Source organism: Mustela putorius, unplaced genomic scaffold (assembly GCF_011764305.1).
Source record: "Mustela putorius furo isolate JIRA1106 unplaced genomic scaffold, ASM1176430v1.1 tig00000040_pilon_pilon_pilon, whole genome shotgun sequence".
Lineage (NCBI taxonomy): Eukaryota > Metazoa > Chordata > Mammalia > Carnivora > Mustelidae > Mustela > Mustela putorius.
Genome location: NW_025421261.1, coordinates 150,313 through 170,373, shown reverse-complemented (window position 1 = coordinate 170,373; position 20,061 = coordinate 150,313). Strand labels below are relative to the sequence as shown.

Genomic DNA, 20,061 nt, shown 5'->3' with positions numbered 1-20,061 from the left:
AGGTGTGGAAAACAAAATACAAAGGATCTAAGTGAAGAAGTCTGTTCGTACACAGCTTGTAATTATCGTGATAAATCAGACTGTGCTGGGCTTCCTGCAGTCACTCAGTGAATATTTACTGTGAATTTACTAGGTGCAAGCATTACAATGTATCACGAGGGAAACAAAATGACATACATTCTCTGTCCTCAAATTACTTCCATTCTAGTAATGGATGAGAAAATCAGTCTGCTAATGAGGAGGTTATTCATAACCACTGAAATAATGTTTTCGGATGACAAGAGTGGGATTAAAGCAACCATCCAGCAGTTTCAAAAGTGGTGGCTAGTGAGAAAAAAGAGGCAATGAGCATGTAATAGGATCCTCCCTGGACATGTTGGTTCAGGTTACAAATTCTCAAGCTCCTTTAAAAATTAAATTTGCTCAGTTATATTGAGTCATTCATTCAGAGACTGCCTGGGGGTAGGGACATTAATTAGAATCAATTGTAGCAGATCGAAATCTAACGCAGATCTTCACTTTAAAATGGCAAATAGGCTCATATTTCCAGAAAAGAACCGTTCTAGATAGATCAGAAAGGAAAGGCAATTATGAAGGGAAGCTGCATCAGAAAGTAAGAAAAGCACTGAACAGAAAGAGAATGGCTGCTCTAAGAAGTAATAAAAATTATATCTGGTGGGGCGCCAGGTGGCTCAGTCCGTTGAGCGTCTGACTTTGGCTCAGGTCATGATCCTCACTGGGCTCCCTGATCGGTCGGGAGCCTACTTCTCCCTCTGCCAGAGTCTCCCTTGCTTCTGCTCTCTCTCTTTCTCCTGTCAAATAAACAAAACAGGTAACTGTATCTGACGATATATTGTTGTAGCTAAGCACAGGGACCTAAACATTAAAAAGACCTGGACTTAGGTCCTGGCTCCCTAGAAGGTTATTTGACATCTTTGAGACTCAGGTTTCTTATCTGTAGAGTGGGGGAAAATAATACTATTATTTACCTTTACACGGGAGTTATAAAGGTTAAACAAGCTAATGCAAATAAAATGTCTGGGACATTGTGAGCTCTCAGTAAGTAGCTTCCATTATGGTTATTCGGTGTTTTAAGGACTGCCCTTGAATTTGGTGAATAGTTGGTAACCCACTAGTGTCATACAATGAATTCAGTGGAATGCTAAACGATCTTTAACATACATTCCACAAGTGCAGTTCTTAATTGGTGTGTCCACGGATAGGGGCATTTTGAGAGTTTGTATGAAAGGTTTTTGGACAATGTAGTCCTGGGAGTGGCAGTGGGGATGAACGACACTTGGGATGAGCGGACGGGGCTGCAGATGCTGTATGTCCTGTGATTCTCGGGAAAGTCCTCCACAGAGAAAGGTGCTGCCTGTGCAACCTACATGATTTGCTTTTCTTTCTTCTGGTTTTTTTTTTTTTTTTTTTTGAGATTTTATTTATTTATTTGACAGAGAGAGAGATCACAAGTAAGCAGAGCAGCAGGCAGAGACAGAGGGGAAGCAGGCTCCCCGCTGAGCAGAGAGCCCGATGCGGGGCTCCATCCCAGGACCCTGAGATCATGACCTGAGCCGAAGGCGGAGGCTTTAATCCACTGAGCCACCCAGGCGCCCCAACTTTTTTTTTTTTTTAAAGATTTTCCTTATTTATTTGAGGGAGAGCACAAGCAGGAGGGTGGGGTAGAGGAGAGAGGGAAGCAGAGTCCCCACCGAACAGGGAGCCCAACTGGGGACCAAGACCTTGGGATCATAACTGTGAATTTACTAGGTACAAGCATTACAATGTATCATGAGCCACCTAGGCACCCTCCTACATGATTTTCAAATGGACGTTTTAGACATTAGTGTAGGTATAAAAGAAAAACAAAACAAAACAAAACAAAACCCAAAACCCTTTCTATAATGATGTGAATCTAGAATTGAACTCCATTTTACTTAAAATATAAAAGCATTTCCCCCCTCCCACGGTTCATATGAATTTTCTAGGAATCCAGCTATTATGTAAATGGAGGAAAAAAATGAACGTTATTCTCTTTGGAATTTTACCAAGGACATTTCATCATTTTGGGAAAATCCTGTCACTCAACAGTGTTACTCCTATGACAAATCAACACATCTGAATATCAGTCTGCTTTTTTGGCCATGACATTTGAATTAAAGCTACATATAGGTACAAGCATCTAGCTTCTCCATTCTGCCTTCTAATGAAGTCATGTTTGAGTGCTTCATCATATTATTTCATTATAGATTTCTTGGCTTTTATTATGCTATATTTTATGCTGGTGAATTGTATTGCTTTTAAAAAATTGTTTAAAAATTAAACTTATTTATTACCTATGCATTTCATCTTAGGATAGTAAGGAAGGCGTTATAAAAGATTTGCTATTAGAAGGGAGTATTGGGCCTAATGGGGTTGAAAACTATGCTCTGGGATTATATTTAATGGCAAGAAAATATATTAATAACATAAGGTCAACACAAAAGACCTAGAATAGCTAAAGCAATCATGAAAGTGAAAAACAAAGCTAGAGGACTTATCTCATCTGGACTTCAACTTATATTATAAAGCTGTGGTAATCAAAACAATATGGCACAAAAATAGACACATAGATCAATGGAACAGAATAGAGAGTCCCAAAATAAATATAATTATAAGGTCAATTAATCTCTGACAAAGCAGAAAAGAATATCCAGTGGGAAAAAGACAGCCCCTTCAACAAATGGTGTTGGGAAAACTGGACAGCTATATGCAAAAGAATGAAATTGAACCACTTTCTTAAACCATATACAAAAATAAATTCAAAATGGATTAAAGACCTAAATGTGAGACCTGAACCCATACAAATACTAGAAGAGAGCAAGGCAGTGACTTCTCTGATGTCACCCATAGCAACTTTTTTCTAGTTAGACCTCTTGAGGCAAGGGAAACAAAAGCAAAAACAAACTATTGGGACTTCATAAAAATAAAATACGTCTGCATAGCAGAGGAAACAACCAACAAAACTAAAAGGTAGCCTACAGATGGGAGAAGATATTTGCAAATGACATATCTGATAAAGGGATAATATACAAAATATGTAAAGAATTTATACAACTCAACACCCAAAAAACAAATAATCCAGTTAAAGAAAGGGCAGAAGACACGAGCAGACATTTTTCCAAAAAAGACATACAGATAGCCAAGAGACCTGTGAGAAAATGCACAACATTACTCATCATCAGGGAAATGCAAATCAAAGCCACTATGACTTATTGCCTCACACATGCCACAGTGGCTACATTCAACAACCCAAGAAACAACAGGTATTGGCAAGGACGTGGAGAAAGGGGAGCCCTCATGCACTGTCGCTGAGAATGCAAACTGGTGCGACAGTGTGGAAACAGTACGGAGTTACCTGAAAATGTTAAAGAATACAACTACCCTATGTTCCAGCAATTGCAATACTTACCCAGGGCACTTACCCAGAGAATTAAAAAACACTAATTTGAAGGGATACATGTGCCCCAGTTTATAGCAGCATTATTTGCAATAGCCAAATTATGGAAGCAGCCCAAGTGTCTATTGACTAATGAATGTATAAGGAAGATGTGGCATATATATTATGTATTTATATATAAAAATATATATAATATATAATAAATGTGTGTGTATATATATACATATATAATGGAATATTATTCAGCCATGTAAAAGATGAAATCTTGCCATTTGTCATACACGGATGGGGCTAGAGGGTATCATGCTAAGAGAAATAAGTCGGTCAGAAAAAGACAAGTACCATGTGATTTTACTCATATATCGAACTTAAGAAACAAACAAATGAGCAAATGGGAAAAAAGAGAGACAAACCAAGAAACAGACTGTTAATTACCAGAGCGGAGTAGGGAGGGGGAATGGGTTAAATGGATGATGGGGATTAAGGAGTGCACTTGTGGGGCACCTGGGTGGCTCAGTGGGTTAAAGCCTCTGCCTTTGGCTCAGGTCGTGATCCCAGGGTCCTGGGATCGAGCCCCACATCGGGCTCTCTGCACAGCAGGGAGCCTGCTTCCTCCTCTCTCTCTGCCTGCCTCTCTGCCTACTTGTGATCTCTGTCTGCCAAATAAATAAATAAAATATTAAAAAAAAAAGGAGTGCATTTGTGATGAGCACTGGGTGTTATATGGAATTGTTGAATCACTATATTGTACACCTGAAACTAATATCACACTATGTTAACTGGAATTTTTAAAAAAATACACTTAAAAAATAACATAAGATCAAGTGAAAAAAGAAAATTTCAAAGCATTACTTTTGGGTTGATCCCACTTTTATAAACAAAACTCACACTCCTTCCCCTGTAATAACTTACGGGATCACAGTATCCCAACTGAAGAGGCCTCTTCTGTGCTCTATAATTTGGTAGCATTTTGATCAAACAATTTATGTGCTTTATTTTAGTTGAAGAATTACAGAAATGTATTGGTTAGGTTCCCAGGAATCACATGGGAAACAAAATATGGGTTCTAATATTGGCTTTATTACTTAAGCCAAGTCATTTAATTTTTATAAGTGTGTTTCTTTTGTGTGCGCATGCATGTGTGTGTGTGTTTATTTTATAAGTGTGTTTCTTTATCTGAAAAACCAAAGGCCTAGGGATACCTTATCAATAACAAGAATTCCAGCTTTCTGGTTCTGTAATGATAAGCATTTCCCCAAGTATGATCTATAGAACACTGATACAATAGGACATTTATGGGTCTTAAGTAAATAGGGTTCTGTCACCAATATATTTGAGAAAGCCCTGGTTTAAATGAAGTTAGATATGTTTCCTTAGGTAAGACTTTTTCACTTTTTTTTTTTTTTGTCCAGCTTAAGGGTATTGTGAGTTTTCAAGAGAAGTACAATTGTAGCATTTCTTGTGCATAATTTGCCACAGATTTTCCCTTTCCCTAAACCCTGAGAATTTCATGGAAGTAGTATGCTATAGAGCAGGTGTTGGAATATGCTAATTTAAGGCGATGTACATTTTTAGAAAGTTTTATTTTCAAAGGATTGAGTCCCCATGTTTAATATTCAGTCATTGTAATAAGCAACGAGGGAAATTGTTCTGTGTAGTGATTCTCTTAAATCACATCGTATGTTGGAATCCTAACTTGTGAGTTTAGGCTGACAGAAAGAAGAAAGTGGAAAAATTAACAAAAGAACACAAATTTTAAAAGGGGGAAAAAAAAAAAAAGGAACACAGTGGCGCCTAGGTGGCTCAGTCAGCTGAATGCTCAGCTCTTGATTTTGGCTCCGGTCATGATCTCAGGGTCGTGGGGGCAAGCTCCGTGCTGGGCTCTGCACTTGTCCTCCTCCCTCTGCTCCTCCCCACTGCTCGTGCCCTCTCTCCCTCTCACATAAGTAAAATCTTCAAAAAAAAAAAAAAAAGAACACAAATTAAAATGTGTGATGAGCATGAATCATTTTAGAATAAGAGTGAGATAGAAGCTCTTTTCACACTAAAAGACTGTTCTATTTCATAAAATCAGTCCCCCAAAACAGGTTTGGCCGGTCTATTCAGTTTAAACTATTATATCTGAAATTGTTTATAGAAAAATAATACAATGTAGACATGGAGCACAGTGAAGATATACACAGAATATAATAGTATAGATAGAAAATAAATAGGAAAAGAATTAGATGATTTGAGATGTTATATTGCACTTTCCTGGTTTTTGGGGGGTTTGGGCCACCAATATAGACAAGCTAAATAAGAAAGTGGAGTATAATTCTGGAAAGAACACAAAAAACAAAATTATCTCTGTTGCAGAAAATAGCACAGTCTCTTTAATGATTATTTTAAAGGTCAACTGGTAGAAGTTTGCCAAAATTGTTTTGTGTAGGTGTATCAGCAGTTGGTATTAGTTAAAAAGAAACCCAAAACCAAAAACCTCTTGTTTAGCATTTAAAGCGTTATTCTAGATTATATAAATGTCAAACTTCAAAATGTAAATTATTTAATGTGTGGAATATCTGACGCAAGATTTTAACATCTCGTTTATTTACTGTGCCATAAAATGTACCTTTGGGCCACGGTTTCCCACAGGAGATGGTGTATAAAAACTGATTTTAGGGTGCCTGGGTGGCTCAGTGGGTTAAAGCCTCTGCCCTCCACTCAGGTCATGATCTCAGGGTCCTGGGATCGAGCCCCGCATCAGGCTCTCTGCTCACTGGGAGCCTGCTTCCCCCTCTCTCTCTGCCTGCCTCTCTGCCTACTTGTGATCTCTGTCAAATAAATAAATAAAATCTTAAAAAAATATATAAAAAATTAAATACTAATTTTAATAATATACAAAGTAGGGGCGCCTGGGTGGCTCAGTCGTCAAAGGTCTGCCTTTGGCTCAGGTCATGATCTCAGGGTCCTGCATGGGGCTTCCTACTCAGCGGGAAGCCTGCTTCTCCCTGTCCAGCTCCCCCTGTTTGTGTTCCCTCTCTCTCTATTAAATAATAAATAAAAATCTTTAAAAAATAATAATAATAATACACAAAGTAAAACTAAATCATGAAAGTAAGTCTACCACCCAAATAAAAACAAAACAGACAGTTAATGGATTCTAAAACCAAACTAAGATTAACTAACATATAAACTTCTTAAGGATAACAACAATATGGAAGTCTACATTTGGCCAAACAATTAGTAAGTCTCCACCTCACAGGTCATTAAGCTACATTTCTGGGTGGGTGAAGGGAATGTCATCATTCTACTCAGGGGGCCACACCCAATATTATTTATTGTGAGTCAACCCGATATTATGTGTCTTCTCATGAGAGGCAATATGGTATTCAGAACGTACCAAGAAGTATTCTAGCCAATTTGAATCCATTAAAACCTTACTTATAACAGTCAGTTTACAAAAAAACACAGGGTACAGTGGAATAAACCAGATGATATAACACAGGGAAAAAATTAGACAAATCTGAAAGTGTGATGTCCTCCAGGATAATTGCCCCAGTTTCTTCAAGTCAAGGTCATAAAAAAGGGAAATACTCGATAAAGAGAGACTTAGCCATATCAACTTGATGTAATGTGTGGTCCTGGATTGGAGACTAGTTTGGACAAACCACTCTAAAGGACATTTTTGTGTCATTAAGGAATTTTTAAGACTACATTCTATGTGTTAGATAAAAGAAATATTTACTAAAATAGGTGGGCATCATTGACTGATAAAAGCAGGCTACAGGGCACCTGGGTGGCTCAGCGGGTTAAGCCTCTGCCTTGGGCTCAGGTCATGATCTCAGGGTCCTGGGATCGAGCCCCACATTGGGCTCTCTGTTCAGCAGGGAGCCTGCTTCCTCCTCTCTCTCTGCCTGCCTCTCTGCCTACTTGTGATCTGTCTGTCAAATAAATAAATAAATAAAAATCTTAAAACAAAAAAAAGCAGGCTACAAAACCGCAAACACAGTATGAGTTTATTTAGTTTAAAAATATGTAGAGAAAACGAGGATGGGATACATCACTAACTAAGGTGCTCAATGTAGTGGAAATGTAACTTTTTAAATTTGTCTATATTTTCTATAATGCAAATTCATTAATAAAGGGCTATTAACAATTCATTAATATGGGGCTATTAACAACAACAAAATATGTGGCCCTTAAGGAAATGAGTTTCTCAGTGACTTACCAGGCTGTTTGTTAGGAAGGGGATTTGACAAAAGCTGTTTTTCTGCGTCTTGATTCAATAAGTGAATGCTGGACTTCTAGTCATATGTAAAATGTTTCTGTGCCACCCCATTTCTATCTCCCATTCTTCTATCAGTCAAATATTTCTGAGAGCCTTTCACAATTTAAGAGTAAACTCTAAAGACACACAGAGAAAAGGAGTAGGCTTCTTTCCCCATTTTAGGAAATGCTGGATGGCACCCTTTTCCTGTTGGGCCCCTTACTCACTGGTGCCCTGAGGACAGAGGAGTGGCAAACCAGATCGGCTAGAGCTTGACATTCACTAGAGCACAGTTTACTGGGGGGCGGAGGGTAGGGCTGCTGGGTCTAAAGTGCAACTCTGCACTTTTTTTTTTTAATATCAGATGGAGGAAATTGGGTTTCTAGGTCCAATATGCTAGCTGGACATCTGGGCAGAGCCTCCTTAGCACGGTGACACACCATAAGGACGTGACCTGTTACCCTCTCTGTTTTTCCTGTAGCTGCTAGTCTACCATTCTCTCTCTTGCTGTTCTAGCTTCTCACATGCAGTGGGCTAAGTCAGCCAACCAGCCGCCATCCTTTTTGTGGGAAGAAACTTTGGTCTCAGCCCAATAGTGTGGCTAGTTCAGCAATCTCTTCGGCATAGTAGGGGACACATTTTTAGAGGATATATTAAATGTACTTTATTGACAGGGGAAAGTCCCAGCAAAGTGTAATTGGTTTCTGAAAGAAATTTAAAAACTCTTCATAGACATTTTGTAGAAATTTTAGAGCACGTGAAGTATCCATTCTTCACAAGTTTTGGAAAATTATAGTACAATGCATGCTTTCAGAATAAGATGCCTAGTACTATAATCTTGAGAAAATGTACCTGTTTTTCTACCTCTTTGTTTCTTAATGCACTCCTACTTCTCTACTCAGTTTTCTGACATTTTAATTTAAAAGCACATACTCAAAATAAAAACAAAAATAATCCAGGGGTTGAACATGCTTTTAGAAATTTGGAATTTCATAGAAATTTCTTATCTGAAAAATCATCCCTATAGCAACTGACTATAACTTTATTAACAGATTCACTTTATCAGTGTGAGGCCTGGATTGATGTTATATAATCTATGATTTCAACCTCTAGCTCATGCTTGGTACACAGAATTGCAGGTTGTCCGGAAAAATGAGAACAAGAAAAACAAAAAAGCACATCCTCCTCAACACAGTTAGCATGAGAACACAGTGATACTTGGTATTTTTGGTAAAGCAGTTATATGGATCAACCCACGCATTAGCATATAATTTCTTCAATCCACTAAAAGAATTGGTCAGGTAAAAATATTAACTTAATTGGTCAGACAGTTATAAATCCTGCATTATCAAGGGAAAGAAGGAAGGAAAAAGTGAGGTTGGGTGGGTGGGTTTGTTCTGGAGAACTGATTAGGGAGTGTTATCAGAAAATAAGGTGTCGCAGCTCATGAAGAAGAAATTCATTGCAGGAAGAGAGCCAAAAGAGACATTACTTCTTTTAACCATTTATTTGTCTTTGTTTAATAACATAATTATAGGACATAATATGTAACATTTTAAAATAATTTATTATTTTTTATAATATTTACACTTGGTATCTTCACCTTTAAGTTGTTTAGGGTATGTAATGTCTTGGTTTTACTCCACTGTTTTTGATAGATTAAGAAGCTGGGAAATGACAAGCCTGGCAAATTGCCAACGATGGAGAATATATGTAATGACAGAATTGGAAGTAGAACACATCACTCCTGCCTCCTCATTCAGTGCAAACAGATGTGTGTATTTCCACAATTTTTCAAGTTCTGGTTACCTGGAGATTTCTGGTGAAGAAATTTCTTTTTTTTTGTTTGTTTTTTTAAAGATTTATTTATTTATTTGACAGAGAGATCACAAGTTGGTGGAGAGGCAGGCAGAGAGAGAGAGGAGGAAGCAGGCTCCCTGCTGAGCAGAGAGCCTGATGTGGGACTCGATCCCAGGACCCTGAGATCATGACCTGAGCTGAAGGCAGCAGCTTAACCCACTGAGCCACCCAGGTGCCCTGGTGAAGAAATTTCTTAAAGTAAAACATGCTTTAGGTATTTTCTACTTGTGATTATGCCTTTTAATTATGTCAATGTATTTTTTAAAAAACGTGTTTTGATGATTTTTACTTCTGATAAAATCGAATGGAAGAAAGTATATCAACTGCTCCTTGAAGGTATCTTTGAAAAATTCATATTATGACTCAAAATAATATAACTCAGCAAAGCCTGTATACTATATTTATTAATTTAGTCAAAAAACATTGAGTTTCTATTGTTGTCAGGCTCAACAGTTACTATTTTACTTGTTTTCATGCCAACCTTGCAAGTACATATTATACTTATGTTTCAAATGAAGTTAAGCAATTTGTCTGGTGAAAGGCAGAGCCAGAGTTGTATCCTGTCTTGACTCAAATCTGTCTTACTCCAAAAGCCATAGGAGTTTTACGACACCAAATAAAAGGTCAGGGTCCCTTCTCTCAAAGTGCTGAGGGCATTCAGATGGGAAGGAAGAGGTATCTGGTTGTGGGGGGTACATCGAGTCAAGCTTTACGAAAGAAGGAGCGTTGGAACGGGTGCTTGAAAAATGTGCTTGTTTTGATTATGTGGAGATAGGCTGAGAAGTGAAAACCAAGAACAGTGTCAAAGGTGCAGAGTGGGAGTCAGGGCATATGCAGGGAACATGTCTGGATGCAATTTAGGGTACATGAAGGTAAAATGTGCTAAGTTTGGAAAAGTCTCTGAATCAAGGTTCTAAAGATCCATGAGCAAAAGACAGTGGGGAGCCTTTACTAATTACCACTGGCCTAGAAGTATAGGTATGAATACAAAACACACAGCCCTAAAACTTCAATGGTAATAGGGTGAGGAGTATCACCTTCTTTGTAAGGGTTTTTTTTTTTTTTTTAATTTATAAAGGATAAGAGAGTCCTTCTACTTGATAACTCAGAATTTACATATAGAGTCTTCAGTGTACCAAAAATAAGCTCTACTGACCTTTTAGAAAGAGACTGATTATTGGGTTTAAAAAACAGACCATGAAAATTTTATTGAAAGGGTCTTGCTTTAGTTTAGATAAACATAAGTTTAAGTTTGCTTTATTAAACTTTTAGTTGTGAAACTCAGTACAATGCCGTAATTGTATTTCTTTGGACTCCTTAGCCACACAATGTTGAAATGATGGACTTAATGTATGCTACACCTATTCTGAAGCTTCCCAGTATATTTGTTTGTGGTGGCAGTACGTTTAACTGGACACTCTTTCCCAGCTTCCCTTTTAGCTAGTTGTGTCCTGTCATTAAGTTTGGGCCAATGACATCCAAGGAAATATTTCTTCAGTAAGACTTTCAGGAAAGTGCCTAGCGATGGGGGTAATTTTTGCCTTTCTAGGACAATGGATGGGATGGTTGGAATCCCAAAGGCTGTATCTAAGATAATCTCTTAGATAGAATAAAAACACCGGTCCTTGCAGATGAATTAGAAAGAAGTTCCCCTTCTCAGCAGCGACAAACCTTGCAGTATAAGGATCCCCTCACTTCCCGGTCAGGTGCCTTGGCAGTAAATAAAGCGCATGGCCATGTGAGGTGGCCCTGACAGATCTACTGGATGCTGAGGTGACATGGAGCCCTGTTCCAAGGATGGCAGCGAGAAGACTAATCCCTGCTGAACATGGATGTGCCACTTCAGCCCTGCATCGACTACCACCAAACTTCTTTGATGTGAGAGAAAAATAAAATTTATCTTAAGTTACTGTTATTTCTGATTTCTTGTATAGCAGCTAATTGCTAGTAAATGGAGACCAAATGGTTTGGTTGAAGAAGTGCTACCAGTAATTAATTAATTACACAGATGTTTCTTGAGCATTATGTATCGCTCTGTGATGTGCTAGGAATAAAAACAGGGCTTAAAATCCACGATGAGAAAGACAGATGCAGACCTCTGTAGAGAATTACAGTAGACCACGATGGTTGCTCAGTTTGCACTTCGCACATAGACATCTGGCCAAAAAGTGAGTGCGGGCCGGGCTCTGATAGAGGGCATTCACACAGACAGGAATCGTTTATAGTTCGTCTCCACAAATGGGATGTCTCTTTTTAAAAGACTATGATTCAACCAAGAATAATGCCTTACTGTTCAGTGATTTCCAAACTTCTTTAGCAGCAGTTAGCCTTCTTTGAAAGAATCCTCATGCAGAAACAATGTGTTAGTCCAGATATTTTGGTTGTAGAGGTCTACTTCAAATTAACTTAGATGTAGAAGAGAATTTGCTAGTTAATTTAAGCACATACATTGTAATAAAAGTGGGCACTGTGTGCTATGAGAATACACAGTAGGACTTCTACAGATGGCTCTACACAAAAAAAAGGGATGCTTGAGCTAAAGCTTGAAAGATGATTTCAAGAGGAGGACAAAATGGGAAAAAGCATACCATGCTGAGTAAGTAGCTTGTGCAAAAATATCTAAAGGATGTCCTGTTTTGGAAATAGGTGGTTCATTTTTTTTTTTAAAGATTTTTATTTATTTGTCAGAGAGAGGGAGAGCAAGCGAGCACAGGCATACAGAATGGCAGGCAGAGGCAGAGGGAGAAGCAGGCTCCCTGCTGAGCAAGGAGCCCGATGTGGGACTCGATCCCAGGACGCTGGGATCATGACCTGAGCCAAAGGCAGCTGCTTAACCAACTGAGCCACCCAGGCGTCCCTAAGTGGTTCATTTTTTAAAAGATTTTATTTAATTATTTGAGAAAGAGAGATCACAAGTAGGCAGAGAGAGAGGGGGAAGCAGGCTCCCTGCTGAGCAAGGAGCCCGATGTGGGACTCAATCCCAGGACCCTGAGATCATGACCTGAGCTGAAGGCAGAGGCTTAACCCACTGAGCCACCCAGGCGCTCCTAAGTGGTTCACTCAAAGCAGGGGTGAGAGAGAGCGGAGGATAGTTAATGGCTTCAGGCGATGGTGGCGGTAAGGGAGAGGCAGATCATGAAGGGCCATATATACTTGTGAAATTGGCTTTCTGTTTATAAATTATGGAAAGTCGCTGAAGGATTTTAAAGAGCAGAGTAAAATGAATAGAATGTCTTAGAAGGCTGTTGGGATTATACTTAGTAGGGATGTCTTAATAGACAAAATGCAAAAAATCAGGCAAGAAGAGACTGGCTGACTTAAGACATTAGCAGTTCACGGGGATGGAGGGACTAGATTACTGAATGTACTTAGCAGGTTAAATTGGCAGACTGTGGTAATGATGGGAGAGAAAAATTAAGAATTCCTAGGATTCTGCACTGGGGAACTATTCCTATGATTACATGACCATTAGCATAGTAGTACCATTTTTCCCAAAAGACTTTAACTAGAGAGAGAGAGAGAGAGAGAGAGAGAAAGACAGAGTGTGTGCAAACAGTGGGAGGGGCAGAGGGAGACGGAGAGAGAGAACACCAAGCAGACTGTGCACGGAGAGCTGAGCCCCACGTAGGGCTTGATCCACAAACCTGAGATCATGACCTGAGCAGAAATCAAGAGTCGTCTAGCCAACTGAACCACCCAGGTGCCCCAGGGCGGTACCATTTTTAATGGGAGGGGGTCAGCCAGGCCAGGAACAGAGATCAGGAGGAAGGACGATGAGCTTAGTTTTAGCACCGGGATGTGGAGACACGTACGGACTGTTCAGGGGAGACACCCAGGAAGAAACTGACCATGCAGGTCTGAACGTGTCAGGACTGGAAAGTGTAGGTTGGCAATTATAAGCATAAAGATGGTAGTTAAAACCTGTAGATCTGACCATCTTAGACAAAAAGAGTGTGTTCATGCTCAATATGAAAAACATCTGAAAGGCTTAAAGAGGAAAAGACCTCTATTACGGCCTTCGTGGTGCCAAATAGCTTCCCACTCAGCAGTCAGTGACATTGCCACTGTTGTGATTTATTCTTACAGATCAAGGTTGTTTCTCTAAGTATTTACCTCTTAAAAATACCACTGGGAGGAGTTAAGCAGGTGACAGTATAGTGTAATGAAGAGAACAAATGAGCAAGGTATCTACAGATCAGTTTCTGATACTGACTTTGCCGTTGACTGCCTGTGTGATGTTTAGCAAGGCGCTGTGCCTTAGGTTCCTCATGTGGAAAAGGGGGAATTAGGACAAGGTGACCTTCAACGTTTCATAGACCATGATTCAACCGATAATAATGTCTTATTATAGCTTAGTTCAGTGCCTTTCAAACTTATTTAGCAGTAGTTAGCCTTCTTTGAAAGAACTTCCATGCAGAAATACAATGTATATTAGTAAGGATGTTTTGGTTGTGAGGTCTGACTCCAGTCAGTCTAGAAGTAGAAGGGAATTTACCAGTGAATGTAGCCACACTACGTGACAAGGTGCAGCAGGACCCCATGGGTGACTGGTACCCCAGATCGGCGCACCACTAGGACTTGTGAATGTAACCACACTACGTGACAAGGTGCAGCAGGACCCCATGGGTGACTGGTACCCCGGATCGGCGCACCACTAGGACTTGTGAATGTAACCACACTACGTGACAAGGTGCAGCAGGACCCCATGGGTGACTGGTACCCCGGATCGGCGCACCACTAGGACTTGTGAATGTAACCACACTACGTGACAAGGTGCAGCAGGACCCCATGGGTGACTGGTACCCCAGATCGGCGCACCACTAGGACTTGTGAATGTAACCACACTACGTGACAAGGTGCAGCAGGACCCCATGGGTGACTGGTACCCCAGATCGGCGCACCACTAGGACTTGTGAATGTAACCACACTACGTGACAAGGTGCAGCAGGACCCCATGGGTGACTGGTACCCCAGATCGGCGCACCACTAGGACTTGTGAATGTAACCACACTACGTGACAAGGTGCAGCAGGACCCCATGGGTGACTGGTACCCCAGATCGGCGCACCACTAGGACTTGTGAATGTAACCACACTACGTGACAAGGTGCAGCAGGACCCCATGGGTGACCGGTACCCCAGATCGGCGCACCACTAGGACTTGCTGTACTTTCATCTCTGTGTAATGGCTTCATTTCACATAAAGCATATGTGGCCACTTGCCATCATCAAGTCTTCCTTCTTTCCTCAGACTATCACTGTAGTGGGACAGCCCTTCTTTCCTTAGTTCCACCTGAACACATCCTGGGGAAGAGCTCTGCTTGCTTTGGCTTGAGTCACATGTGCACTCTGCAGCCAAGAAGTCGAGGGACTGAGCAGCAGCTGCCACTGAGGTCACCTGTTTAGAGAACAGGCAGAAATAGTTTCTCCAAAAGAAAGGAGCATTGTCTGTAGGAAAAGGAAAGTTACCAGGGAGACAAATAGATGGTCAATATGTAAAGCAGAAACTTTCCAGTCGAAGTCCCACCTATCTGGTCTCCTCTGTACCCTAGGTGGCATTCTGACGTGTACCTCTGAAAACCCATTAGGATCCTTGGAATGTAGCAGTAAAATAATCGATTTTATTGATTAGATAGCATGCCAGGTGCCCGTGAGTCCTTGATAAACTCATGTACTAGATGTCTATTGTCGGTGGTAGTGCTGAACTAGAAAATTTCTGGAATAAGGGAAGTACTAGAAAGAGTGGTGAGGATGTCGATGGGGCTGGGGTGGAGATTCTGAATACTCAGGGACCAAGGAACTTGAGATGGAAAGTATAGAAAGAGGAAGCAGGAGGCACCAAGACAAACTTTCCCTGCTTTGTCATTTTACCTAGGACTAACATATCAAATACACTGTATGATGGTGGAAAATGTTCCTCTTTGGCCAAGGTGGTGGAATGGTCCTCGGTGTCATCCGTAGTCAGTCTAGAGAAAGGGATAAGGGCAAGTTGATGGAAGGCGAGCTGGTGGACCTGGAGAGGGGCAGAGGCCCTGAGTAAAGACACCGTTCTTGGATGGATATACCCACGGCAGATGGCACTTCAGAAAATATTAGAAACAAAGTATTGAGGATACAGGGAGACAGAAGAGGAATAAGATGAGTTAAGACGGGAAGACGGAGAGGAATGTGGTTCAGTAAAGGGTAGAATACGTCACTGCAATACAGTGTAGACGCCCCATCAGGAGGTCTGGGAAGTAAAAATTCAAATCACCTTGATTAATACTTGCTTGAAGGTTATACTAATGGGTATCAGGTAATTAAATAATCACATTTAATTATTTTACTAATTACATGTGATGCTTTTCTTGAAAAAGTAGGTAGCTATTAATATAAGGGTATTGAAATCAATACAATCAAATTTGGTTCTTTATCAAATAGTAATAATGTTCTTAAATAAAAACCGTAAACCTTTGCCTTTTGAGCAAGCTGTTCAACAGAATTTCAGAAAATAGATAAAAGAACATAGTTCTCAGGGATCTTACAGGTCCAGTTACCTATGGCACTGACAGAAAAAACATGGAGATATCAGATATACTCAGATCAAATATTAATTGCTAATTTGCAAAAGACACAGGTGGTCACTAAACATGAAGTACTTTTTTTTTTTTTTAATTAGGAAGGAATGAACAATTCTGTAACAATGCAGATAAATGTAAGTGCTGTTTCAGAACAAATTGTACCTACAGTGCTATTACCAATTTGGTCAAAAAGCCTTACTTATGCCAGAAGCTTTCAACTGGATAAATTGTTTTTCTTTAAAGAGGGACTTTTCTATTATGTTCTTATTTTTAATCTTAATAAGAAATTGCAACGTCTGACAAACATGAAAAATTCCCTTGAAATGAGACATCAAAACAGGTTACCATTCTTTTGCAAACTATGATCTAGTATAAAACTATTTTTTAAAAACGGTTTGGGGTGCCTGGGTGACTCAGCTGGTTAAGCGGCTGCCTTCGGCTCAGGTCATGATGTCGGGGTCCTGGGACTGAGCCCTACATTGGGCTCCCTGATTAGCAGGTGGTCTGCTTCTCCCTCTCCCTCTGCTGCTCCTCCTGCTTGTGCTCTGTCAAATGAATAAATAAAATCTTTTTTTTTTTTTTTTTAAAGATTTTATTTATTCATTTGAGAGAGAGACAGTGAGAGAGAACATGAGCGAGGAGAAGGTCAGAGGGAGAAGCAGACTCCCCCATGGAGCTGGGAGCCCGATGTGGGACTCGATCCCGGGACTCCCGGATCATGACCTGAGCCGAAGGCAGTCGTCCAACCAACTGAGCCACCCAGGCGCCCCTGAATAAATAAAATCTTAAGAAAAAATGTCTTAAGTGCCAATGTTTTGTTATAGCAATGTTTTTTGAATTGGGATCATAAGAGCTTTCTAGTATCAAGGAAGATTTAATTTCTCACCATCTATACAATGTCTACTCTGTGAAAATTATTCCTCTGATCTCAATCTCATAGCAAATGAGAAAAACAATGTTTTTTTGGATGATACAGTTACATTTATTAATATATAAAAGTTTTGCTTTCCTTCCGTTTTCGGTGAGTAATACATTTCCTCTGGCATAAAGAGAACATTCCTGAGAGCAGAGATTATTTAAATTTAACCTGCATTCCACTGGCTCTTTTTCTTTTTTTTATAAAAAAAAAAAAAAACACAAACCACCTACTATTCTCAATTTCGAATATCTCAATTATAATTATTCAATGGATATATATCATTTACTATATAAAATTTAGAAATCAGCAATGAACATTCCCTATATAAACCTGAGCTTCAGGACCAGCAAACCACACCAATGCTTCCTTAATTAACATCCACCAAGGCGATCCCCTCTTTCCTGACCCATCACTGCTGGCCAGTCAGCCCATGAGAGTGACGGATACCATACGGCTCCAGTAAAAATGCCACTGCCACCAGCCTGTCCTCCTGGGGACTGCTGTGACTATTAATTTTGTGTTACCTTTCATAATTTCATTTCTGGTTGTTCTGTGAGAATTTCCTGTATAGAGTCTGTTTCCCCTACAATCATTGTGAGCTACTTAAAAAGGGATTATATACGCTTATCTTTATGTTTCTGAGGCTAAATACAATGTCTGGAACATAGTATCTCCCACATAGATCTTTCTTTCTTTCTTTTTTTTTTTTTAAGATTTATTTGACAGACAGAGATCACAAGTAGGCAGAGAGGCAGGCAGGGGGTGGGAAGCAGGCTTCCTGCTGAGCAGAGAACCTGATGCAGGGCTCTATCCCAGGACCCTGAGACCATGACCTGAGCCACCCAGGCGCCCCAGATCTTTCATTATTGTATATAGGTGGATAACTAGGAATTTATATATCCACAGGTATTTGAAGACGCTTAAATCTTCATGATACTTGGGAACGAGCGAGGCTTCCTGCAGGATTAAGGCCGCGTGGACACCTGTCCCAGAAGCTGGAATGGGGGTGCTAGAGAGGGAAATAGAAACCCAACACAGTTAGAAAACAAAGTCGCCCAGTCTTGTATATCCTATGGGGCTTCTTCGGTTACTCGCTTTCCGGGACAAAATGAAAGTGGTGCAATCGCTCTTTGGCAACGGCGACTCCTAATTTCGACGAGCTCCGGCTCCACGAGGATTGCGAGTACCGCACCTCCCCTCCCCCACCCCCGCAAATGAGGGCCTTCGGCCTTCATGAGGCCTCGTCAATGCCAGCAACACGACACGGTTCGCACGCTCAACTACCCCGCAGTGGGGGAGGCTCGCGGCTGAGACAGCCTCGTGCGCCGCGTCCGCACGCCCGGAGCTGCTCCGAGAAACCGCGACACCGCACCCGTCGGGTCCCGCCTGCAGGGCGGGGCTCGTTTCCACTACGTGGGGAAGCGCAGGAGCGGACCCGCAGAAACCTGACGAAAGCCCGGAAACTGAGATGCCGCGGCCCCTCCAGAAGCGATATCCGTCCCGCTCCCCGCGCCGTGCGGTCCCCGTCCCCCGCTCTCCCGCGCCGTGCGGTCCCCGTCCCCCGTCCCCCGCCCCCCGCGCCGTGCGGTCCCCGTCCCCCCGCTCTCCCGCGCCGTGCGGTCCCCGTCCCCCCGCCCCCCGCGCCGTGCGGTCCCCGTTCCCCGTCCCCCGCGCCCTGCGGTCCCCGTCCCCCGCCCCCCGCTCTCCCGCGCCCTGCGGTCCCCGTCCCCCGCTCTCCCGCGCCGTGCGGTCCCCGTTCCCCGTCCCCCGCGCCCTGCGGTCCCCGTCCCCCGCCCCCCGCTCTCCCGCGCCGTGCGGTCCCCGACCCGCGGCGGGGCACGGCCCCAGGAACACGCTCTATCGCGAGAAGGGAGGTTGGCGGAGGTCGCCGAGCGCCGCAGGCTCTTTCTTCACCCCTCGCGGCACAGCCCGCGCGTGTGTCACGTTCACACACCGCACGCGCACGACAGCCCGTCGGCGGGTCGGGACCCCTCGGCCTCCGTCACGGCCCCTCACCTGGCGTCTCTTTCGGACCCGAGGCCGCGCCGAGGGCGCGCGCGAGCGCCGGGTGAGGCCGTCGCCGGTCTCTTCCCCAGCGGGGCCCTGCGGACGCGGGTTTCTGACAGGCCACCGGTCTCCCCGGTCCGCCCGCCACGCGAGCCAAGAAAAGCGAGTAAAAAGGCGGTAAGGCCGAACGAGAAAATGGGCACAACTCCTGGCAGCCCCGCGCGCACGCGCGCCGCGGCGAACGCGGAGGCCGGGGGCGGGGCCGAGCGGCGGGCCCGGAGCCCCGCCTCCTCCCCGCCTCGCCCCACCCCCCGCGCCGGGGAGTGACTGACTCTCGCCAGCCCCTCCACGTCAATCAACCCTCCTCCTTCTCGCACTCTCTGCACCTTGTTATTAATCTCAATACCGATATCGCGCGGACGCCTCTCCCCCGGCCTCGGGGGTGTGAACGTGTGTGAGCGAGAACGAAGGCTCCGAAGGCTGGCGTCTCTGCGCAGCAGCCCCGGGCCCCGCGGCAGCAGCAGGCGCGGCAGCAACCCCCGCAGCGGCGGCAGCCCCAGCGCCGGGAGGCCAAGGCCAAGGCCGGGCTCGGCGCCGCGCTCGGAGTAACAGCCGCGGCCTCGGAGGCCGTGCGGGCGCAGCTTCCTCCGGCGGGGGGCCTTCGCGTCGGCGGCCGCGGCCGCGGGGCCTCTGCTCAGCGCCCGGGGTCACCGTCCGCGGAGCCCGGCGGCGCGGCCCTCGTCCCCCTCCCCGCCCCCCGCCCGTCCGCCCGCGCCCGTCAGCCGTCCTCTCCGCCGCCGCCTCTGCCGTTCCTCGGGCGGCCCGGCCCGGCCCGCCCGCCCCGCGTCCCCTCCGGCCGGTGCCGCTCCCCCCGGCGGGCTGCCTGCATGTCTTTGCTGCCCTCAGCCCCGCCGCCACCGCCGCCGCCGCCTCCCCCGCCGCCGCAGCACCAGCACCAGCAGCAGCCGCCCCGCCGCCGCCGCCGCCGCCGCCGCCCGGACCCCGGCGCGCTGAATGCAGGTGAGGAGGGGG

The 20,061-nt window shown here is 43.5% G+C and overlaps 1 protein-coding gene across 1 annotated transcript in view; it reads left to right on the top strand.

Moving 5' to 3' along the window:
* The first annotated feature begins 19,862 nt into the window (after nucleotides 1-19,862).
* CNOT6L (CCR4-NOT transcription complex subunit 6 like) overlaps nucleotides 19,863-20,061 on the top strand; it is a 117,296-nt gene continuing 117,097 nt past the window's right edge. The window contains exon 1 of the mRNA XM_045088787.1: nucleotides 19,863-20,049. The gene's annotated coding sequence lies outside the window, so the exon portion shown is untranslated. The remainder of the gene's footprint in view (nucleotides 20,050-20,061) is intronic.